Raw genomic sequence first — 25,080 nt, forward strand, 5'->3', positions numbered from 1 at the left:
TTAAGATACCTTGCAGGTTTTGCTTGTGTGAGTCTCTGTTATATGATTGGTAGGCATTTGGCAGGAACCCGGAAGGGTAGCAGTTTAAGACCATCAGGAACGAAGTCTTTGATGTTTTCTCCCCATCATCATTCATTGCCACACAGTTCCGGGGTGACAATGGGCACTTTAGCTGCAGGTAAATGTTCGCCAAACGTTGCCAACTCAACTTTTATGCAATGGATTCCCTAACTGATATGTTTTTCATGAATATTCATTTCAAACATAATGAGAAAACATTTAGACCTACCATGTACCAACGTCTAATCCATCTGAAATCTATGAAGTTATTGGATTCAAACAAACCCATCAATAATTCTCTTCCTCAGCTCCACAGTGAGTGAAACAGGGAAAAGCAGCAATATTCCAGCCCCACACTTTCCAATCACCCGCTGCCAGCAGAAAGCGGCGACTGCAGCTTCAATCAGCGGGTTACTGCCCATCCCTGGGACACAAGATACTCCAACCCGGACCAAACCTCCAAATACACCGAGCACAGGCTCAGGAAAACACAGGGAGATTATATCCCGATCACTAAGCCTCCGAGCACCATTTACAGAATACCCGAGTGAGTGAGGCACAAATAAAAGTCAGACCAACTTTCTAAATCTTTTCATTGTAAAATTCCTTCATTTTACAGAAAAGCTGACTGTTGTGAATCTGAAAATGAGCACCATGGGATTTGTGTTATCGAGTGACTTGTTTTCCATTGTTTATCCAACAGGTTTGCAATTCAATTTGTTTTGGATACTGAAGCGATTCTGATTTCAAAATGAGGACACAAAGCAGCTAAATATTAAATCCAGGAACAGATCCTGAGGGAAATGGATCACAGTGTTCGGAAGGAGATGCAGCTGAGAAGTGGAAACTGTGAATGATGTTATTGATTATTGAGTGGAAAGCAGTGGGCCCTTGGTCAATCATCATGGCCGAGTGGTTAAATGGATGATTTCAAAATCCGTTGGGGTTTCCCCAGGTAGAGTCAAATCTTACCGACTGTGGTTCTTGTTATTGCTGATTTCAACCAGGTGTCTACAGATCTATCGGGTCAATGGGAGGAAAAGCATCCTAAAATCCACTTTCGCTCTGAAGGAGCGCCATACGGACTCGAATCGTTAACTCAGTTTCTTTCTCCACAGGAGCTGCGAGACCTGCTGAGTTTTTCCAGCATTTTCTGTTTTTATTTCATATTTCCAGCATCCACAGCATTTTGTTTTTATCGAAAAATTCTCGTGGTTTTTGGGCTCTATGGGAATGAAGGACTATCGGGATCGGGTGGGAAATTAGTGTTGAGGCTGGAGATCAGCCAGGATCTTATTAAGTGACGGAGGAGGCTTGTGGGGCCTTATGACGTATTGTTGCTGCTTTGCTTCTGTTCTGTTTCAGGAGCGACACCAGCCAAGGAAATGGGAAGTAACAGCCTGAGCTTGATAGTGTGGCCGAGCAGTCTAAGGTGCTAGATTGTACTTTTACTTTCTATAGAGGGATCGGTTTGAAGCTTACATTGACCAAAATTGCACTTTCAGAACTCCCATTGATCGAAGAAATGCCAGCCTAAAGTTAAAGCAGGCGTGTGCGGTGTTTCACTTAAACAGGAAGAGCGAGGGGAAACAATACAAATATAAATTGCTGTGGAGAAAAGGCAGGTTGTCAAAGTCGCTGAATTCCTCTTCCATCGGCCGGCACGGACACCAGAGGCCTCATGTCCTCCTCCTCTGCTGTCCCCATCTATGCTTGTATACCATAGGGCCAGTCGTCATCGCCGAGTTGTTAAAGTTGTTAAAGGTCATTCCCGTTTTTTTCACTATGCCTGATTTTAACTGTGTCTACAGAGTTAATTATCGGTTAAATTGAATAAAATCCATCCAAACACTCTGGAGTTTTCCTATTTCTGTTCATTCACGAAACTTGCAGTTGGAGCTGGGAAAAAAATATTATTGTCATGCTTGCTTTCTGTGTGTTTGTCTCTTCTTAGAAACAATCCCTTGCCCTCTCACACTCGGTGTATATGTCTGTTTTTATTCCTCTGTGTGTGTCAATGTGGTTCCGTTCCCGAGGGGGTGAATATATTTTTACCAGCATAAACCTTATTCACAATCGTTGTGCAGCTTCATATTAAAATGTTACAGAGAAAAATATCAGGATGAAAGATGCAAGAGGAGTTTGCAATGTTTGGAAGGAGGTGCAGCTAAGAAGTGGGAGACATGAACGATGTTATTGATGATTGAGAGGAATGCATTGCGACCTTGGGGATTTTGTAGGTCGATTACCTTCTACACTTTGAAATTCAGAACAAGCTGAGGCTCTAGGTGGAAAACAACAGTTGTTTACATGTATGTTGGCATATGGGGCCTTTTTTTCTGTGTGCCCGGCTAGCTCAGTCGGTAGAGCATGAGACTCTTAATCTCAGGGTCGTGGGTTCGAGCCCCACGTTGGGCGCTGTAGTATTTTTTTAAATCTTGCTGCTTTTAAGGGAAAGCACCAACCGAAACCCTGTGGCAGCTGTGAAAGTTACAAGGCAGACATTTACCACTGAAAGCAACCGATGCACATAAAATTCAAAGCAATTTCTTGTCGCATTTTTTTCTGCTTCTGTCCCTGCCTCTGCTCCAGCTCCCGGGTCAATTAGCTGCTTGATGCAGACACAGTCAGTTTATGGGAATGTAAGACACAATACGATAGGTTTGCAGACCATAGAGTAAAAAGACACCAGGATCTCACCTTCCTGATTCTCCCAGATGCTGATTACAGGAATGTGCACAGTGCCCATTACCGACAGTCACACTCTCCTTCCAGTCTTGTGTAGGTTGATCAGCTTTGAAATTGGTTATATTTTCAAACTGGGTTTCAATGTGAAGAAAGCAGAGCTGTGATAAGCTTATATTGTTCAGCAGATGTACTGAAAGAAGCTACATAACAGGCTGATGGTAACAGTTCTCTTTGACGCGGTGAGCTCCAGGGAAGGATTGGCACCATTAATGTGTCGTTCAATTAGTCTCGTGACTAATCTCGTGCTGGAAATGACAAGAAAACTCGTTGAATTTGCTCCATGTTTTGTTTTCAAAAGAACCGAATACAAGGTAAGAAAGCACATCTCGTTGGAATGGGCTATAAAATTGCAGAATGATTGTGAAAGAAGCACCCGTGGTGTTGGAAAACATAAAATTATAGAAAGTTACAAGATAGATGGAGGCCTTTCGGCTCTTTTTACTGCTTTCAAAGAGCAGTTCTGATTGTTTGATCGAACAGGAGTAATATTTGTGCCAGTGCAAACAGGAGACAGCAAAATATATCCTTCTCCCACCCATATTTTTCCTCGCACCAACATCACTATGGAAACTGCTCTGCAACCAGCCCTTCTCTTGTCCTTCTTTCATTTCTTCACTCTGCGTCTGTGTTTGTTCTCGAACTGTTCCCAGTGTGACATTTTCAGCTCTGAGGCAAGAATTCAACTCTCCTTCCACTGACTCTGGTGCAGCTGTTAACTGTTTTCAATCAATAAGTTCGCAACACTCGTTTGTAAACATTTCACAAGATTAATAAATTTTCATTCCTTGACCGAGAACCAAACCCCACCTGAGGCGCTAAAAGCACCGAATCGTAACCACTAGGCCAGCAAGAAAGCTGTCAAGTCTTTTTTCGGTATGGCTTATCTACGCTGCTTTTGCCATTTAAAAAAAAATTTCAGATCTCTTTTACCACAAAACTGCATGTTTAGACTCAACACAAACCAATTCTTCAGCCAGCGAGAACATTTGCTGTGAGCTGGAACATGACATCGACAATGAGGTGAAATAGTCCCACAAGCTGCTCATGTTCAACTTACAACTTCTAAAACCCTCCAGCCTAACCACTGTGGGCCCGATGAAAGCTGTAAATCCGAGTCACGGGACACCAGAGGAACTACCAATAAGGCTTGAAATTTGGATTATGGAGCTACTTTTGACATTTTTTTTTCATTTTAGATCTCTTTCACCAGAGACAACTTTCTCCTGCCAAATGATCTGTTTGGGTTGAACACAAGTGACTTCTTCACCAATGAGAAGAACCATTGCTGTTAGCTGGAACATGAAATCGATACTTTCCCCCTTCAAGACAGTTCTTAAAGCCTCCCCCTTTGACCGAGCTTTTAGTCACCTGACTGAATATGTGACTTGGTGTCACACTTTGTTCTACAATGATCCTGGGGAACGCTTTGTGACGTTTCATTAGGTTAAAGGTGCTTTTTAAGTTGTTGTTGTAGTCCATACATAGAAAGAGACAAACTCCTCTTGCATCTTTCATCCTGATATTTTTCTCTGTAACATTTTAATATGAAGTTGCACAACTAAAGTGAATAAAGTTTGTGATGGTTAAAAATGTGTTCACCCCCTTGGGGAACTGAACCACATCGACACACACAGAGGAACACACACAAACATATACACCGAGAGTGACAGAGGCCTGAGGAGAAACAAACACCCAGAAAACAAGGATGTCACCAACAGGTCTAATTATTGTTCTATTTCAGACAGAGATTATGGTGAATGCTTGCAGATGAACGGAAATGAAGAAACGAGGAAGGGAAGCAGTAGAACCACCCGAGAGTGGTTGGAAGGTTTTTATTCCATTTCCCCAATAATTAATTTTAATCTGGAGGCACCTAAAGGAAGGAGCAGCGAGGTCGGCAGGATTCAAGCCTTCATGGGGAGAGCGCAATGGATTTTAAATCCATTGTCTTCACCACTCAGCCATGATTACAGACCTTATATCGATTTTAACCTTTTTCATATAAAATCATAGACAGGTTTAACAGAGAGAGAGGACATTCGGCCCCACACATTCCCAGTCACCCTGCAATTCTTACTATCTCTCCTGGTTCATCCTGCCAGGAGGGACATCTTAATATGGCAACAACCACAAGCCCGGGCTCAGGTGAAGTGACTGAAAGAACAAAACAGCTGAAACGTTGATGGCTTGAGGATTCGAACCCATGAAAACAACGAAACCCAAGCCAATCTCGTTAAAACGTGGAGCCACGCTGCCACCATCAACAGTAGACCAACCATTGCCTTGGGTGGTGTCGGCTCTGAATTAGAACATAACAAATAGGAGCAGAAATAGACCATTTTTCCCCTCAAGCACCTCATAGTGTCAGAGAATCAGAGCCAAGGCTACACCACAGATAGAGGCCATTCGGCCCGACTCATAGGAACAAAGGACTCAGGGACAGGAGTTGGCCATTCAGTCCTTTGAGCCTGCTTCACCATCCAATAAGATCATGGCTGATCAGGCTGTGGTCTCAACTCCTCTTTGCTGTCTGTCCCCACCTCACCCCCATAACTCTTGACCCACTTGTGTATCAAAAATCTGTCTAATTCTGCCTTGAATAAATTCAATGACCCTGCCTCCACTGCTTTCTGGGGAAAATAATTCCACAGACTAACGACCTCTGAGAGAGTAAGAAAATCTGCTCATCTCCGTCTGAAAAGGGAGGCCTCTTACTCTTCTGGAAACTAACTCACCTGGTCCCACTCCCCCACCTTTTCCCCGGAGATCTGCATTTTCTGTACAATTGTCTGTTGAAATCCGCGATGAATCTGCCTCCCTCACACTCTCAGGTGGTGCAATCCAGATCCTAACCACTCCCTGTGAAACAGAGAAAGTCCTTTAGAATTATTGGTTTTGGGACAAGCGGAATACTTGGTAACAGACAAGGCACCAAAAGGCTCGAAGGGAGTCGGCACCAGTTGTAGGGGATCTGGTTCCCAGTGACATGGATGTGTCTGCAGTGGGTGGGATCAGACTGTTTCCATGTATCCACAATGAATGTCTCACCCTTTATTTGGGAAGAGTAAAACTGAGAGGATAATTATCATTCGGGTAGCGGCAATCTGAAGCTTTCACTCGCTGAGCCATTGCTTTAGGATATCCTACAGCGTGCAGGCATTTTCCTTAAGTCTCTGTGGCGCAATTGGCCAGCCTGTTCGGCTGTGAGCTAAAAGGTTGGTGGTTCGAAACCACCCAGAGGCTAAGTTATAGCCATTTTCCCCCCCATCATTACTCATTAATTCTCTGGCTTGTTCTGGGACCCTGAAACCACAAGAAAACCCCCCCACGTTGAAAACTCACCTGTCGCCCACTGAGCTCCCACACGAAGCTTTGTTTATGGATATTCATTTCGGATATAACAAAGAATATGGACGATCATGAACCCCCATCTAAATCAATACAGATCAACGAGGCTATTGGATTGAAACAAGCCCATCAATTAATCGCCCTTTCTCAGCTCCACGGTGAGTGAGACAGGAAAAGGTAACAATATTCCAGCCCCGCACTCTCCAATCACCCACTGCCAGCGGAAACATCTTCTTATTTTGCTGAATGTTATCTTCAGAAATGGTGAAGAGCGAATCTAATGTGGCTGCAAGATCCAGCATTCAGTTCATATTCAACAACAAACAGGAATGGGAGCGATGCAACTTTTCCACACAGTTGGGTGATAATGTTTCCCCGAGCATCGAATGGAATAACTTACACATGCGAAATGAGCAGGGTAACTACAACGCTACAGGAACATTTCCCTGCCTGGATCCCAATGGAGCTGTCTGGAATGTTAAAAGGTGACGTCATGCTGCAGTACTTTGGGTCTTTGTTTTGAAGAAATGGAATTCGGCTGTTCTCATTAGGAATGCTGGAGACAGACTGATCAACAATGTCATCGTCAAGTGGCACAGCGCAGTAAGAGGTCCTTCCACCCATTATATTTATATCAGTTTTTTTTTTACAAAGATCTTGCCAATTAGTCCCAATTTCCTTCTCTCTTTCCATTTATCAGAATTTTCTCCCTTTCAACCATTGCCAAATTCCTTTTCAAAGAAGCAGTTTCTGTGAATCCATGAAGTTTGCCTTAATGAACATTTCCTTTACAATGAAATTAAGAGTTGGAGTAGGGTTCTTTCTGCAGTTTTCGATATTAACATAAGTTATTTATGCAAATCATTTCATGGTGAACTTACAAAAGGTGTTTATTCTGATCAGACATGTCCTCAGTATTTTCTCAGTCATGATGACCATGAAACTATCACTGATATTGCCATATATTGCCATGTGATTCACCAGTCCTTTAGGGAATTCAATCGGTCGTCCTTACCTGGTCTGACTTGCATGTGACACCAGACCCACAGTGATGTGGTTGATTCTCAACTAACCTTTGAAATGGTTTAACAAGTTACACAGCTCAAGGGGATTTGGGGATGTGCAAAAATGCTGGCCAACGATGCTCATGAAAGAATTAAGAACCATGATGAAGTGCGATACAAAGTAATTTTGGACCATCTCTCCCAATGTCTCGTGTTCAATCACAGTATCAATTGCGTCTGTCTTTACGATGAAGCTAGTCTTTGGATCACACTGGTTGTCATCTTTCAGTCAGTAAGTAACTGTGAATTTGTATTTGTAAACTCATTAATTTCTGTTGTTGATGAAAGGAACTGCTAGTTTTTTGTGCCTAGTCAGTTTCACCCTTCCTCGTTTTGAGAATGCTTTTTACAGCTTTGCGAAGGGCAAATTTACTGTAGCAGCGAGATACTATATTCAGTTAATATTCAACAACAAATGTGAATTATGGAACTTTCTCTCACACTTGAATGTGTAAATTTCAATAATGTTTCTACCCATTTCCAGACAGAGGACCTTTGCATGTACGTGATAACCAATTGGTAACTACAGAAACAATGGGCAGAACCACAGGGACCGACTTAAAATATCAAACTGTGCAGCCTTACTGCACTTCCAAACCCTGTTTTATGGAAGTACAATTCGGCTGAAAAACATAGCCATGCGGCAGAGAAATTGATCTGACATTGGAATCATAAAATGACAGAGCACATCAGCAGGTCATTCAACACTTCACACATGCACAAACTATCTTACTGTAATTCGTCTCATTTTTTGTCTCTTTCTCATTACCGTGCCTTTTGGAGAAAATCATTCAAAGCCTGGTGAAGTGCCAATGTCACATGGCTGTGAGATAATGTATTCGGCTATTGTTTAGCAAGAAACAGGAATTGTACAACTTCTCACAATTAGATGATTCAGTTTTCAAAATATTTTTGCCAGCTTTCGAACCGGTGACCTTGCGCATCTGAAGTGAATGTGATAAACACTACTTGTTTATTTGTTAACTTATGGTATGTTGACATCGCTACACTACAGAAACAATGTGCAAGAAAAAGCCAAAGGGACTTGTATAGAATTTCAAACTGTGTAGACCCACTGCGCTGCAAGATCCTGTTTACCGGAATAGAACTGGGGTGTGACACTTTGGAAAGCTGCAGAGAAATTAATCTAATTGTAAACTGACACAGCTCATTAGGTGGGCATTCGACCCATCGGGTGTGCGCTTTCTTCAAAGAGCTATCCACTTAGTTCCAATATCATTCTGTTCCTTCATAACTCTGCAGTTTTTTTTCCCATTTCAAATAATCGCCCAATTCCCTTATGAAAACTCTGAGTTAAGAAAAACAATATTGGAAGAGGTGCAGGAGCTTCTGCAGTGTCCACGCTCAGTGTGTGAACATTAACAAAGTTACCCTGACCCAATGGCATGGAGAGTTGAACTGGGGATTCACATGTTGTCTTCGAAATAAAGAGGAATATTTATTTAAGCAATTGATTTCCTATTGAATATTTGAAAGAAGTTTATTCTGACCAAACATCTCCTCATTTTTCTCAGTCGATTTATACAATCGATTCCTCTTGCTGTACAAGCTGTTACAGACGCTGTTATAGAAAAGAGGGAAAGGTTTGCTACAGCTAAACAAAGGCCTGGTTAGATCACACCTGGAGGACTGTGTGTAGTTCTGGGAACCGCACCTTATAAAGGATCAATATTGGTCTTGGAAACAGGGCAGTGCTGATCCAGCAGAATGTCAGTTCTGGAATGTAAGTGGACATTCTCCCGCCCGCAAATTGAGGTCATCCAAAACTGCTGCCTGTGTCTTCACTCACAGGAAGTCCCATTCTCCTATCACCCTCTACCCGCTGACTTACATTAGCTCCCGTTCAAAGAATGTATCTACTTCAAAATTTCTTAACCTTGTTTTCAAATCCCTCCTTGTTCTCGCCTCTCCCAATCTCTGTGATGTCCTCTAACCCCACAAGTCTCTGAGACATCTGTGTTCCTCTAATTCTGGCCTCTTGTACATTCCCAAACAGAATAGCTCCACCATTGGTGACCGTGGTTTCAGTTACCGAGGCCCCAATCTCTGGAATTCCCTCCCTAAACCTCTCTGCCACGATCTCACTTTCCTCCTTTAAGACTCTTCTTAAAACCTACCTCTCCGACCAAGCTTTTGGTCACGTGGCCTAACATCTCCTTATGTGTGTCAGTGTCAGACTCTGTTATATAATGATCCTGTGAACTATCTTTGGCGGTTGAATTACGTTAAAGGCGCTATCTAAATATAAGCTGTTGTTGCAATGGGGCACACAGAGAAGGAGACAGACTCTTTTTGTACCTTTCACCCTGATAATTTTTGATCTGAAGATGCACAACTAACGTGAATAAAGTTTGTTCTGTTAAAAATGTGTCCTTTCCTTTGGGGAACTGAACCACATTGACAATCACACAGACGAACGGAAAGAAGAAACTATGGGAATGGTTTTGATTCCGTTTATAGAACAAAGAACAAAGAAAAGTACAGCACAGGAACAGGCCCTTCGGCCCTCCAAGCCTGCGCCGATCATATGGCCCTTCAACTAAAATAGTTTGCACTTCCGGGGTCCGTATCCCTCTATTCCCATCCTATTCATGTATTTGTCAAGCTGCCTCTTGAACACCACTATCGTACCTGCTTCCACCACCTCCTCTGGCAGCAAATTCCAGACACTCACTACCCTCTGCGTAAAAAACTTACCCCGCACATCTCCTCTAAAGTTTTCTCCTCTCACCTTTAATCTATGTACCCCTAGTAATTGACTCTTCCACCCTGGGAAAAAGCTTCTGACTATCTACTCTGTCCATGCCACTCATAATTTTGTAAACTTCTATCAAGTCGCCCCTCAATCTCCGTCGCTCTAGTGAGAACAATCCGAGTTTCTCCAACCTCTCCTCATAACTAATAACCTCCAGACCAGGCAGCATCCTGGTAAACCTCCTCTGCACCCTCCCCAACGCCTCCATATCCTTCTGGTAATGTGGCGACCAGAATTGCATGCAATATTCCAAGTGTGGCCTAATCAAGGTTCTATACAGCTGCAGCATGACTTCCCAGCTTTTATACTCAATACCCCTGCCAATGAAGGCAAGCATGCCATATGCCTTCCTGACTACCTTATCCACCTGCGTTGCCACTTTCAGTGACCTGTGGACCTGTACACCCAGATCCTTCTGCCAGTCGATGCACTTAAGTGTTCTGCCATTTACTGTATAATTCCTGTCTGTATTAGACCTTCAAAAATGCATTACCTCGCATTTGTCCGGATTAAAATCTATCTGCCATTTCTCCGCCCAAGTCTCCAACCGATCTATATCCCGTTGTAACCTTTGACAATCCTCTTCACTATCTGCAGCTCCTCCAACCTTAGTGTCGTCTGCAAACTGACTAATTAGCCCAGTTACATTTTCCTCCAAATCATTTATGTATACCACAAACAGCAAAGGTCCCAGCACTGATCCCTGCGAAACTCCACTAGTCACAGCTCTCCATTCAGAAAAGCACCCTTCCACTGTTATCCTTTGTCTTCTATGACCAAGCCAATTCTGTATCCATCTTGCCAGCTCACCTCTGATCCCGTGTGACTTTACCTTCTGTACCAGTCTGCCATGAGGGACCTTGTCAAAGGCCTTACTGAAAACCATGTATATAACATCCACTGTCCTTCCATCGTCGATCATCTTTGTCACTTCCTCGAAAAACTCGATCAAGTTAGTGAGCCACGACTTCCCCTTGACAAAACCATGCTGCCCCTCATTTCCCTACCACTGACATAAGGCTCACCGGCCTGTAATTTCCTGGATTATCCCTGCTACCCTTCTTAAACAGTGGAACAACATTGGCCATTCTCCAGTCCTCTGGGACCTCATCCGTAGCCAGTGAGGATACAAAGATTTCTGTCAAGGCCCCAGCAATCTCCTCCCTTGCCTCCCTCAGTACTCTTGGGTAGATCCCATCTGGCCCTGGAGACTTATCCGCCTTAATATTCTTCAAGACGCCTAACACCTCCTCTCTGTTGATCTCAACATTATCCAGGCTATCTACACACTCTTCCCTAGACAAATCGACGGCTAAGTCCTTCTCTTTGGTGAATACTGATGAGAAGTATTCATTTAGTATCTCTCCCATTTCTTCTGGCTCCACACACAAATTCCTACCTCTGTCCCTGAGTGGGCCTACCTTTTCCCTGTCTACCCTCTTGCTATTTACATATGTATAGAAGGCCTTGGGATTTTCCTTAATCCTTGTTGCCAGTGACTTTTCATGACCCTTTTTAGCCCTCCTGACTCCTTGCTTAAGTTTCTTCCTACTTTCTTTGTATTCTCCACGGGCTTCTTCTGTCCCCAGCCTTCTAGCCCTTACAAATGCTTCCCTTTTCTTTTTGACTAATCTAATAATTAACTCCATAGGCACCTTATCAAAATCAGGAATAATGAGAACTGGAGCTGGTAGGATTTGGAAGTCTGTGAGGAGACCCCACAGGATTCCAACCCCATCCCCTTATCCACTCCACCGTGAACACAGGACCTGCACTGACGTCACTGATGTTTGTATAAAATCATAAGCGGCTCCATCAGACGGTCATTCAGCATGTCGTTCACAAGCCGACTCTCTGGAAGAGGAACTCAACTACTATAATTCCACACCCTACCTTTTCCCCACAGCAACTCATATTTATATTGTCTCTCCTCTTTCTTCTTGACAAAATGCAGCACAGGACGCTCAATTTTCGGTGGTGTGTGTTTGTCCAAATGGGGCTGCTAAATGTTTGGCAGCGGTGGGATTCGAACCCACGCCTCCGTAGAGACTGGAGCCTTAATCCAGCGCCTTAGACCGCTCGGCCACGCTACCACATAGGTGAAAATTATTAATCATCTCCTTCATTGGTATTGCCACTGAAATAGAACAAAAGCAATGAAGTAGGAATTGACCATTCGGAATCTGGATCCAGCTCCGTCAGTTAATCAGATCATCCTGCACTTTGTAACAAATAGAAATCATCTCCACTCAAAAACACAATGAGCCGCAGTGAAGGGTTGGCACCATTTAAACTGTCATTCAACTGGTCTGGTTCCGAATCTCCTGCTAGAAATGGCAAGAAAACCTCTCACTGAATTCATTCCGGGTCTTGACTTCAGAAGGACAGGACACAAGGTAACAAAGTACATTTCGGTAAATTGGGTTATAATATGGCAGAATCACCTGGAAAGAGCATCCGTGGTATTGGGAAACATAAAATTATAGAAAGTTACGGCAAGTAAGAGGCCATTCGGCCTGGCGTGCTGCTGTCAAAGAGCAGTTGTGATTGGTTGATCAGGAGTGGTCAATTACGCTTCCATTTCCAATTGCGAATTTAGGGAATGTTTGCAGATGAACGGGAATAAGAAACACGGGGGTATTTGGACGGTTGTTATTCCAATTAACCGACAAGTAATTCTACATACCGTCAGTTAAAATTACTTGGCCACAACTATTTAGTGAAATCGAACTGTTGTTTGTATAAAATAATAGAATGGATACAGGGAGTAACAGAGAAAAAGGATTTTCAGTCCCTGCCATTAACCCAACTTCGACTGCCCCTCCCCATCCTCCCAACCAAAATGCAACACTGCACAGATCAGCCGGCCGCACGGAGCATTTTTAGGAAGTGTCTCAAAAGAAAACCACCGGAAAGTTTAATAACCGCGGGAGTGGAGCCCAAATCACAGGAACCTTGACCAGCAGCTCAGTGTACTCGGCCACTCAACCACAGTCAGAGCAGAAACAACCATTACGTTGGCCGGCATTGGCACTGAATGAGAATATATAATCATCCTCCGTTTTGTCACGTCCGGGCATTTAGTAGCTGAACAGCCTGCACTCAAAAAGAAACAGAAATAAATGTCCTCTTGCATCATTTAAAACAGCGCTTTTGTTTTCTCTGGACCATCTTAATATGAAGCCGCAGGAATAAGGTGAATAATGTTTGGATGGTAAAAATGAGGAACTGAACCACACACAGAGGAACACACACAGACAAAGACACCGAGAGTGACAGAGGGCAAGCGGTTGTTTCTAAGAAGAGACAAAACACCCAGAAAGCAAGCCTGACACCAACCTGGCTCCGTTTCTGTTCCATTTCCGAATGCAAGATTCGTGAATGTTTTCAGGAGTGAACGGAAATAGGATAACTCCCGAGTTTCTGGATGGACTTGATTCAATGTAACCGATAATTAACTCTGTAGAAACAGAGTTTAAGCAGGAATAATGAAAAGCGGAAAAACCCAATGGGTTTGGACTCCATCGCCGTACCCACTCGGCTGTGGCGAACGGCCCTATGCACAAGTTAATATGGTCGGTATAAAATTATAGATGATTACAGCAGAGAAGTACATTCAGCCCATCATGTCCATGCCATCTCTCTGAAGAGCCATTTAACTAATTCCAAAATATCGCCTGTTCCCCACAGCAATTTATATTGATGCTGTCTCTCCTCACCCTTCCTGTTAAAATGAAACACCGCACACAAACCCAAACATTCAATCTGAACTGGCACTTGTTCGACCTGCTGTTCAAGCTGCTCATGTGCAACTTTCAATTTCCAAAACCCACCAACCTCATCACTGCGGCTCCTGTGAAACTGACAAGGGAACACACGGCAGAAATTCATCAGTGAAAGTAACAGAAACACATCAAATTCCAAACACTGTCATGTCACATCTGTTTCTGCTTCTGTCCCTGCCTCACCTCCCAAGCTCCCAAGTCAATTAGTTGCTTGATGCAGACACAGTAAGTCCATGAACTCAATATTTCCCTGGGAAGCAGGGACAGGGAAGGAAGACACGAGAATTTGAGAAGGGAAGGGTTTACAGGATCTCATTTTCCTGATTGTCCGAGATGCTGATAACAGGAATATGCACAGTGTGAATTATCCACAGCCACATTCTCCTTCCAGTCTTGTGCACGTTGTTAAGCTTTGAAATTGTTCATATTTTCACACTGGATTTCACTATGAAGAAAGCAGAGCTGAGATGAGCTTATGTTGTTTAGCAGATGCACTGCAAGAAGCAACACAACAGGTTCATTTTGAAGGGGTGAACGGCTGAGACTACTTAATTGCCGTTGAACGAGTCAGGTGTCAAATTCAGTGATAGAAATGACAAGAAAACCCACTGAATTTGCTCATTGTCTTGAATTCAAAGCGTCGGATAGAAGGGCAGGGATTACATCTCGATGGATTGAGTTAGAAAATGGCAGTAAAATTTAGAGAGATACAACTGGGGTGTTGGGAAACACAAAATGGCAGAAAGTTACAGCAAAGAAATTGGCCAATCGGCCATGTGTTCTGCTTTGACAGAGCAGTGTGATTGGTTGATCTGAATATTCAAGAGCAATCGTCATTTAAGAAGGATGGGCAAAAAGGAAAAGGAGGTGGGTTAGTGCTGTTAATAAGGGACCAGATCCGCACATTAGTGGGAGAGGATCTTAGATTGAAGAATAAGTTTGAGTGGAGCTAATAAATAGTAAGAGGCATCAAACATTAGTGGGAGTTGTTTATATACCACCAAACTGTAGTGGGAATGTTGGGAATGGGATAAATAAGGAAATTAGAATTGAAGGTAACATGGGTAATACAGGAATAATATTTTGCCTCGCATCACCAGCTCTACAGTCAGTGCTTTGTTACCTATCACAGCCCTTCTCTTTTATTTTCACTTCCTCACTCCGACTCTGGATTTATTCTCGACTTGTTGCACGTGAGACATTTCAGTTCTGATGTGAAACTTCAACTCTCATTGCCCTGAATGTGACAGAACTGTGCTGTGTTGTTTTCAGCCAGGAAGACAATAATGTTGGCTTTAGCAGTTCGCCCAAGAGCAGAAAATCTCAATTCCCTGACAGGGAATCAAACCCGGGGTGATGCAGTGAAAGTGCTGAACCCGAACCAGTCGGCCATCAGGAAGCTGCTAACCAGTTTGGAAATTCGGCTCATGGAGGCTACTTTTGGAATTTTTTCTTTCCCAATCTCTTTCACCAGTCAACTTTCTCCGGCTCAATGGTCTGTTCAGGTTGAACACAAGTGGCTTCTTCAGCCAATGAGAACAACCATTGCTGTTGGCTGGAACATGAAATCGATACTTTCCTCCTTTAAGAAAGTTCTTAAAGCCTCCCCCTTTGACAGAGCTTTTAGTCAGCTGACCGATTATGAGGCTCAGCGTCACACTTTGTTATATAATGACCATGGGCGTCGCCTTGTGACGTTTCAACAGGTTAAAGGCGCTTTCTAAATGTAAGTTGTTGTAGTATGCTGTAGTATTATAAAAACTTGCCCTTTTAAGTGAGAGAAAAGCTGCCTTGTTCCTGTTTGTTGTTGGATATTAACTGAACGCATTATCTTACAAGCTTCTTATATTCGCTCTTCACCATTTCACAAAATAAACACTCAGCAAAGCGACTGTATCTTTCTGCTGGCAGCGGGTGATTGGAGAGTGCGGGGCCAGAATGTTGCTGCTTTTCTGCTTTTCCCTGTCTCACTCACTGTGGAGCTGAAGAAGAGAGAATAAGTAATGGGGTTATTTGAATCCAATAGCTTCATAGATTTCGAATGTGTTATTTGGAGGTGCATGGTTGGTCAGATTATAAATTATATTTGAAATTAATATTCAGATAAAAATATCATTACTGTTGGGACTCGTTGGGCACAGGAGAGTTGGATTTTTTTCTCATTGTCGCTTAAGAACCCAATAACAATCCGTGGCTGTGTAACAATGGATGTTGATTGTGTTTTATATAAACGTGTCATTTTGGGGAGAAACGTTTCTCTAATGAAAGAGGCCTGAAATTACAATAAAAGGCACAGGTAATATGGATTAGCCAATGCGAATAAAGTTTGTGATGGTAAAAATGTATTCAACTCCTCAGGGGACTGAACCACATTGACACACACAGACATATGCACCGAGAGTAACAGAGGCCGAAGGAGAGACAAAGACCCAGAAAGCAAGGATGTCACCAACTTGACCAATTATCGTTCCTTTTCAGACTGCAAATTTATGAATGTTTGCAACTGAAATAACGTTTAGTAACACGGATAAGAAGAATTATGATCCTGAATGGAGATGAACGGAAGTAAGAAGGAAGGGGGTGTTTGGTTGGTTTTAATTTTATTTAGCCAATGATTAATTCTGCAGACAGTTTGCAATTTATTCTCGGGATGTGGGGTTCGCTGGCTGGGCCAGCATTTATTGCCTATCCCTAGTTGCCCTTGAGAAGGTGGTGCTGAGCTGCCTTCTTGAAATGCAACTGTCCATGTGGTGTAGGTACACCCAAAGTGCTTTTAGGAAGGGAATTCCAGGATATTGAACCAGCGACAGTGAAGAAACAGCGACATATTTCCAAGTCAGAATGGTGAGTGACTTGGAGGGGAAATTCCAGGTGGCAGTGTTCCCATCTATTTGCTGCCCTTGTCTTTCCAGATAGTAATGGTTATGGTTTTGGAAGGTGGTGTCTAAGGAGGCTTGGTGATTTCGTGCACATGTGATAACCAGTTCACTACAGAACAATACCTAACAAAGCCAGAGGCACCTGCACCTCATGTTAAACTGTGAGGTCCTGCAGCAGCACTTTGGGTCCTTGTTTTACAGAAATAAGATTCGGGTGGCAGATTTAGAAATGCTGTCGTCAAATTAACCTGGTAATGTCATCATAAAACGGCAGACCGCTTGAGGAGACCATTCAATCATCATATCATTATCAGCTTTTTACAATTTTCTTTCAATTAGACTCAATTTCCTTTCCTTTCTCCATAACTCTGATTTTTTTCTTCCTTCCAAGTCATTGTCCAATTCCCTTTTGAAAACTCTGAGTTAAGAAAAACAAAACTGAAAGAGATGCAGGAGCTTCTGCCGTGTCCATGCTCAGTGTGTGAAAATTAACAAAGTTTCCCTGACCCGATGACACAGAGATGTGGGCTGGGGATTCTTATACAGGTTTCGAAACAATCAAGTTCATTTCAAATGGAATTTGAAAAGGAATTTTATTCTGATGAAGCATCTCCATATTTTTCTTATTCGATCTATACAATCTAATTCCCCTTGCTGTATACCCTGTAACAGAGGCTGTTATAGTAAAGAGGGAAAGGTTTGCTACAGCTATGCAAAGCCCTGGTTAGATCACACCTGGAGGACTGTGTATAGTTCTGGGAACGGCACCTTATAAAGGATCAATATTTGCCTCGAAATGTTCAGAGGAGCTGCATTGATGAGGTTGGTGGGTTTTGGAAATTGGGAGCTGTACATCCGCAGCTTGTAGCACTATTTCACCTCGCTGTTCACTTCATGTTCATGTCTAACACACTCGATGCTGTTATTGACTGAACAAGTCTTCTGTGTTTGAACTAAACACACTCCCACTCTTGGCCCTCCTCAGGGAATGTTGTTTTCTTGTTGCTATGTGAACTGTCACAATGAACTGTTCCTGGAGTCTCTTTCCCCTGGGATCTACAAATCCCGTCACTTCTCTTCCTCTTTCATTCTCACGCTTTCATTCCCAGTTTGGGAGGGAGAACGAGGAGGGACAATATAAATTGCAGGGTTCCGGGGAAAAGGTCGGGTTGTGACAGTGACAAAGCGGGCAGAAGACCCTCTTTCTCTGCTGTAACTATTGTATGATTTCATATAAATAATACAGGCCTTCCGCCAAAGTCTTTAGTCGTGGCCGAGTGGTTAAGGCGATGGATTTGAAATCCATTAGGTGTTACCCCGCACAGCTTCGAATCCTGCCGACTAAGTTTTCCATTATTTCTGATTTTAACCAGTGATCTCAGAAACAGTAAATGGAATCGACATTTTCACAACACCTGCAATAGCGAAGTTTGACCAGTGGTTGGCAGTGAAATCGTGATTGCTCACATCACATGAAGCAGGCGGTGTCTGAATTATTACTGCATTTGGCACTGTCTCTGTTCAAATTAAATTAGAGGTGTCAGTTGTGGCTCAGTTCATAGCACCCTCGCCTTTGAATCAGAGGGTTGTGGGTTCATGTCCCACTCCCGGAAACCAAGAACTGTGATTGTACTCGAAAAGAGTTGCAATCTGTGACTGTTGATAACTCGAAAGAGTTTCATATTAAATTAGACGCTGTTTCTATTACACTAGGATACGACTCTGGTCATATTAGAGAAGGTCATCTCTCAATTGTGCCTGTAATTGGCTCAGTCACAGTTGTTTATGTACTGGACTAGGGCCACAATACACTTGGCACTATCTCAGTCATGACTGCACTGAAGCAGGTTTTGGCTAAAGTTACATTAAGCCATGCCCCAGTTGGCACTGCACTAGAGCTTGTCTCTGGTTATAGAAAACTAGAACATGTTTTTAGTTGCATTTCACAAGACCCTGTCTCAGCAATTACTCCAGTAGAACCTGCCACGTGTCTATGAAACTAGGCCCTGTCTCAGGTAATGCTGCACCAAAACACCATTCATCTCACACAATTTCCTGTTTCTGTTGTTATTGTCCTAAGCCATTATTCTCATTTCTGTACTTGTCCATGTCTCTGTTTGTATTAATCTCGTGTCTTTGGCGGTATTTAAATCACCAGACACTGCGTCAGTTTATATTACAAAGAGACCTGAATTATGTGAAGCTCCACTAGACCCTGTATCAGTTTACTTATAATGGATCCGGTCTGTGTTATTACTACACTAGGCAGGTTCGTATTACACGAGGTCCTGTCTCAATTATTACTGCACTCGGCACTGCCTCACTTATGTTCCACTAGATCACGGCACTGCTTATAACACACTGAATAATGTCTGCACTTATATTCCGCTAGACCATTTCAGAACAATTTACACTAGACTCTATATTAGCCTGTATCACGTTCGACTTGTCCGTCTTTTCAATTAAAATGGATCCTGTCTTTGCAGAGGCTTTGTCTTTCTACCTCTGTCTCTGCTTCTATTCAACTCTCCCTGTCTCTGTTTTTACTCCACGAGATCATGTCTGTCTCTCTTACACTGGAGGCAATCTCCGTTATTACGGCCTTAGACACTCTGGGAAACAATTACTCTATGCATTGTGCCTGTAATAACTGCCCTATTTCACTTGATGTTGATCCAGGCCCTGTATCAGTAACTACTGTACTAGCCCCGTCTCCCATATTGCAGCAGTAGACCCTGTCTATGTTAATATAGCACTCGTCCCCATCCCTGTTATTCGTGCACTAGGTCACGTCTTTGCTTAAGTAACATTAGATGCTTTCTCTGTTATTACTGCACTAGTAATTTCCCTGCTTAAATTGCACTAGGCCCTGTCTCAGTAATTACCACGCCAGGCTCTGTCTCTGTTGTTACTACACTATTCTATGTCTCTTTAAGGTGGACGTTTAGTTACAAATGGGCCTCTGACTTTGGCCTAAAACTAGAGGTTTTGTTTGTTTGACTGTTTGTTCCGCAGAGCTCCTGATATGCATTTTCATTACAGCCAACAGAATTACATATGAGACATCGCCTGTTCTGTGTGTGTGTGTGTGAAAAAAAATCATGCTGCATCATTCCACAAAGATTTACCTTCAGCAGAATGTTTCAGCTTTGTTTATTTTCTCTTAAACTACAGATCGTCTAATAACGCAAATATTTATTGATAGTATATTCTGTTGTGTGGTCTTGTTAAAAATTCATGTCATGCCAACCATTTCTTTGGTAAGACGGGCACGTTTGTCGCCACATTCATTGAACGTCTGTCATCTCTCCACCTGAGACAGCGTCTAACTCACTGAAACTTATTGCTCTCTCACTCTCTCTCTCTCTCTCTCTGTCTCTGAGAAATTGCCCATTCATTTAAATCTCCGGTCTTCTAATAACGCTTTTTTGCAAAAATGAACTTAATAAAGAATAATCCCCGACATTAACCTGAATGATAACCTTCAGCCCATCTCCACCCTCAGGGAATGTGTTAAATCCCAAACAGTTCCTGCATTTTAATTGCAAATAGTTTAATATTGCCACTATTTATTGATAACTATTCGGTTGTTTTCCATTGTTTATAAAGTATTGTAAGACTGACCATTTCACTTCCAAGAATCGACTTTTCTGTTCCCAAAGATCATTTGGAAAAATATTATTTATTATTTCACGGGACGTGGGCGTCGTTGGTTAGTCCAACATTTTTATGCCCATCCCTAATTGCCCTTGAGAAGTTAGTGGTGAGCTGCCTTCTTGAACCGCTGCAGTCCATGTGGTGTAGGTACACCCACAGTGCTGTTAGGAAGGGAGCTCCAGGATTTTGACCCAGTGACAGTGGAGGAACGGCGATACATTTATAAGTCAGGATGGTGAGTGACTTGGATGGGAACTCCCAGGTGGTGGTGCTTCCATCTTTCTGCTGTCCTTGCCCTTTTAACTAGTAGTGGTCATGGGCTTGGAACGTGCTGTCGAAGGAGTTTTGATGAGTTCCTGCAGTGCATCTTGTAGATGGAACACACTGATGCCACTGGGCATCATTGGTGGAGGGAGTGAATGATGAAGGTGGTAGGTGAGGTGTCAACAAGTGGGCTACTTTGTGCTGGATGGTGTCGAGCTTCTAGTGTGTTACTGACGCCGCGCTCAGCCAAGCGAGTGGAGAGTATTCCATCACACTCCTGACTTGAGCCTTGTAGGTGCTGGGCGAGTTTGGGGGTTCAAGAGGTGAATTACTCTCCGCAGCATTCTCAGCCTCTGATCTGCTCTTGTCGTCACAGTATTTACATTGCTGGTGCAGTTCAGTTTCTGCTCAATGGTAACGCCCACAACGTTGATAGTCGGGGATTCAGTGATACTAATTCCTCTTTAAATGTCAAGGGGAAGTGGTTCAATTTTCTCTTGTTGGAAATGATCATTACCGGGCATTTGTGTGGCGCGAATGTAGCTTGATACTTATCAGCCCAAGCCTGTATGTTGTCCAAGTCTTGCTGCTTTTGGACATGGTCTGTTTCAGAATGTGTGGAATCATGACTGGTGCTGAACATTGTGTAATCATCAATGAACAATCCCTCTTCTGACCTGATGATGGAGGGAAGGACATTGATGAAGCAGCGGAAGATGCTTGGGCCTCGGACACAATCCTGAGGAACTCAGGGATTAGAATCATATCGAGAATGACGAGCATCTTAATGGAAAATGATCACTGCCACATCTCACAGAAACTCCTGATATTTACCTCAAATGTCTGATGATGTACGCAAGCGACGGAAAAAATGATCCTGTACGTTTACCTGACATGATATTCACACACCTGAAATTATCCGATTTATTATTCCAATTGTTGGAAAGGATTGAAACTCCCGTTGTTCTCTTTCTACGGTTTTTAACTGTGAGCTTTAAAATTTCCACCCCGACCGTTGTAATCATTTTTGGATTGGTTTGTCTGTCTAGTTAATTTGTATAATCTATGGAATCTTATCTGAAATGACTCAGGGTCTGGTGTAGCATAAAAGGATAAACGACCTGGTGCAATATAAAAAGAGATATGGGCTAGTGCAGCAATAACGGAGGCGGGCTCTACTGTAACAGTAACTGAGATATCAGCTAGTGCAGTCATAATAGAGACATTACTTGTTAAGTATTAACAGATACATTGATCTCGTGTAATATAAATAGAGATATGGGCTAGTGAATTAATAATAGAGACAGGATTTGATGTAATATAGATAGAAATATGGACCAGTACAGTCATACCAGTAACTGGGGCTGGTACGTTATTAACATAGATATGGGCTACTTCGGTGATTGGAGAGGCAGGACCTGCTGTAACACAAACAGAGGTATGGGTTTGTGCAGCGAGGACACTAACTGTCCCTGGATTTAATATACAAATGTGATATGGGCTAGTTTGGGGAGAAGAGGGACAGGTCCTGATGATACATTCAAAGATGCAAGTCTTTGTATCAGCAAAATGGAAAATAATTGCTTTGTATTATAAAACATGAAGAGCCCTCATTGAAGCAACTAACAGCAGCAGCGTCAACTTCAGCAATAAAAGATAAAAGTTCCTATTGAAAACTGACAGGCGCAAGGTTTCCACTAATAATAACGATAGAAGTTTCCATTAGAAATTGAATGATAGGTGGCCCCTTAATGCAACCATTGCAACGATTACACCTCAAGAAACAGGATGCCAGTGTCTATTGGCTCATGATACCACCTGAAAGATACTGGGTGACATTTTCCTCAGTGCTACAGAGCCACCCAGGTCGTCAAGATGGGAATATTAATTTGAAATGCGGTTTTTCCGGCGTTAGAGCAAGATGGCATATTGGCGTGTGTGTGTGTGTTCGTGTGTGTGGTTATGTGTATGTGCATGTGTCTGCGTGTGTGTCTTTGTGCGTGTGTGCATTTTTGTATGTGTGCGTCTGTGTATGTGTCTGTTTTTTTGACTGTATGTATCTGTGTGTGCATGTATGTCTGCCTATATGTATCAGTGTGTGTCTGTAAATGTATTTATATGTGTATGTGTGTGAATGTGCACGTGCGTCTGTGTGCGTTTGTGTGTGTGTTTGTGTCAGCGTCTGTGTTTGTGTGTGTGTGTATGTATGTATGTGTGTGTGTGTGTGTCTGTTTCTGTGGGTGTATGTGCGTGTGTGTGTGTGAGAGAGTGTGTATGTGTGTGAGAGAGAGTGTGTATGTGTGTGTGTGTGTCACTGTGTGTCAGTGTGTGTGGTGTGTGCGTGTGTGTCTCTGTGTGTGCATGTGTGTGTGTGTTTTTGCATGTGTGCGTTTGTGTCCGTGTGTTTGTGCTTTTGTGTGTGTTTCTTTATGTGTCTTTCTGTGTTTCTGTGTGTGAGCGTGCGTTTATATGTATGTGTCTGTGTATGTGCGTGTGTTTGTGTGTGTGTATTTGTGCATGTGTGCCTGTATGTCTGTGTGCACCTGTGTACGTCTGTGTTTGTGTGTGCATGTGTGTATGTGTGTCTGTGTCTGCGCGTGCGTGTTTGTCTATCTATATGTATTGATGCGTGCTTGTGTATGTGTTTATGTGTGTGTATGTGTGTGTGTGCAAATGTATCTCTGTGTGTCTGGCTGTGTTCGTGTGTGTGTATGTGTGTGTTTGTGTGTGAAACACGTCATATTTTTTGCAAATGAATTTCACAATGATCTTCGTCATCCTTCCATTCATGAAAGATGACGGACACACATCAAACAAATCTATTTCAGATGGGTTGTCTCCATATGCTGCACAGTTTCTGATGGCTGAGGAGGTCAATCCTTGAGGGGCAGTTTCCATCACAAGTGCCTCACATGAAGCTAAAAGCGATGTTATGGGTTGTTGTTTCTAGTCTTGGCGCCTGTTGCCAAGCCGCTGTAGCAAATGGGCATCATGGTGATGCACAACAGCTCACAGGAAGTGCCGCCATCTTCCCCTGTAGTCATCGAGTGAAATTCATGTCTGATAATCGCTAATTAGGGCCTCCATGTCACGCTTGTGAGTGTCATACAAGCAGAGCTTTGGACGTCTCACTTGCCGCCTGGCCCTTAGCTATGTGACCACCTTCCATCCTGTAAACGGGCCCGAGCCATCCAACCTCCCTCTGTTTGATGAGCCGAACAGACTTGGGAGCTCTGTCTTTGAGAGGGCTGCCGCTTCCTGATTGTGTCCCGCCAGGAGATTCCCAATAACCACCGCACACAGCGCAGATGGAAATTGTGGAGCTTCTTTTCTTGATAGCTGTAAGTCGTCCATGTTTCACAGCCAGACAACAAGGTACTGAGGACACAGGCCTAATACACCATCAGCTTGGTGCCAAAGGTCAGCTTGATGTTATGCGCGTTTCATGAGTCAGGTGATATCTGCTTTCCCCGTGCGTGTATCAGGAACTGCATCAAGGAGCAGACTGTCTGTCACCGTGGAACCTGGGGAGCAGTTTTAACTAACCACCTCCAGCCGGGTGTTATCTTGTGTGATCAGTGGTGGAAATGCAACAATTTAAACATGATTTTCTTAACGTTTTTAGTCAAATAGAACAAGTTAAAACCACGCGGAGATGGTAAATGAGTCGCTGTTGATCTTCCTGTACAACAACTCTGTGTAACAGAATTTAATAAACTAGTACGGTGGTCGAGGATGCGCTTATGCTCTGTCATTGCAATGCTGTCTGCTGAAAACCGTGCCATTAATTCAAGAATCTCGGATCCAAATGTGGTTCCACATGTAGTAGCTCCAGTAAAACCTCTGCTCCAGGTGAGGGTCGAACTCACAACCTCGGCATAGCCCGCTGATCGCACTGCTCTATAAGTACCGCGCGCTAACCGATTGCGCCACTGGAGCGCCCGCTAGTGGCTGCATTTGATCTGGTTACATTTTTCACAGATCACTGGGGTCAGGCATGATTCCTTGGTGGCAGATTGGTCAATGGGGTCTCAATAAATTTTTATGATACTATATGAACTGTAATATATTTTGAATAAAATAACATGCCGAGAATGGGCCAGGGAAACTTTGTTAGTTTTCACACACTGAGCATGGACACTGCTGAAGGTCCTGCGCCTTTTTCAATATTGTTTTCCTTAACTCCGAGTTTTCAAAAGGGAATTGGACAAATATTTGAAATAGAAAAGCTGCTGGGTTATGAAGAAAGAGAAAGATTTTGGGACTAACTGGGCAGCTCTTTTAAAAAAGCTGGCGAGGGCACGATGGGACCCAATGAGAGATTCTATTGCACGATCAATTTCTCTCCGGTGTTCCTAAATATCCCAGCCCAATCCTATTTCTGCAAAGCATAATCCAGAACTGCAGCATGAGGACACAGTTAGAAATTCTATACAAGTCCCTCTGGCTAACTCGCTGCGCGGGGTTTCTGTTGTGTCAGCCATGATCTTATTGAATGG

General features: G+C 43.1%; 4 non-coding genes across 4 annotated transcripts; 2 read left to right on the plus strand and 2 right to left on the minus strand.

Moving 5' to 3' along the window:
* The first annotated feature begins 2,405 nt into the window (after positions 1–2,405).
* On the plus strand, positions 2,406–2,478 carry trnak-cuu (transfer RNA lysine (anticodon CUU)). The gene has a single exon. It is a non-coding gene; the product is annotated as a tRNA-Lys (tRNA).
* Positions 2,479–12,007: 9,529 nt separating this feature from the next.
* Positions 12,008–12,089, minus strand: trnal-aag (transfer RNA leucine (anticodon AAG)). Its single transcript has one exon. It is a non-coding gene; the product is annotated as a tRNA-Leu (tRNA).
* A 5,834-nt stretch (positions 12,090–17,923) lies between these two features.
* On the plus strand, positions 17,924–18,006 carry trnas-uga (transfer RNA serine (anticodon UGA)). The gene has a single exon. It is a non-coding gene; the product is annotated as a tRNA-Ser (tRNA).
* Positions 18,007–24,425: 6,419 nt separating this feature from the next.
* trnai-uau (transfer RNA isoleucine (anticodon UAU)) lies at positions 24,426–24,520 on the minus strand. The gene is made up of 2 exons: positions 24,483–24,520; positions 24,426–24,461 (listed from the first exon to the last, which is right to left on the minus strand). It is a non-coding gene; the product is annotated as a tRNA-Ile (tRNA).
* Positions 24,521–25,080: the final 560 nt, after the last annotated feature.

Source organism: Cetorhinus maximus, chromosome 23 (genome assembly GCF_964194155.1).
Source record: "Cetorhinus maximus chromosome 23, sCetMax3.hap1.1, whole genome shotgun sequence".
Taxonomy (NCBI): domain Eukaryota; kingdom Metazoa; phylum Chordata; class Chondrichthyes; order Lamniformes; family Cetorhinidae; genus Cetorhinus; species Cetorhinus maximus.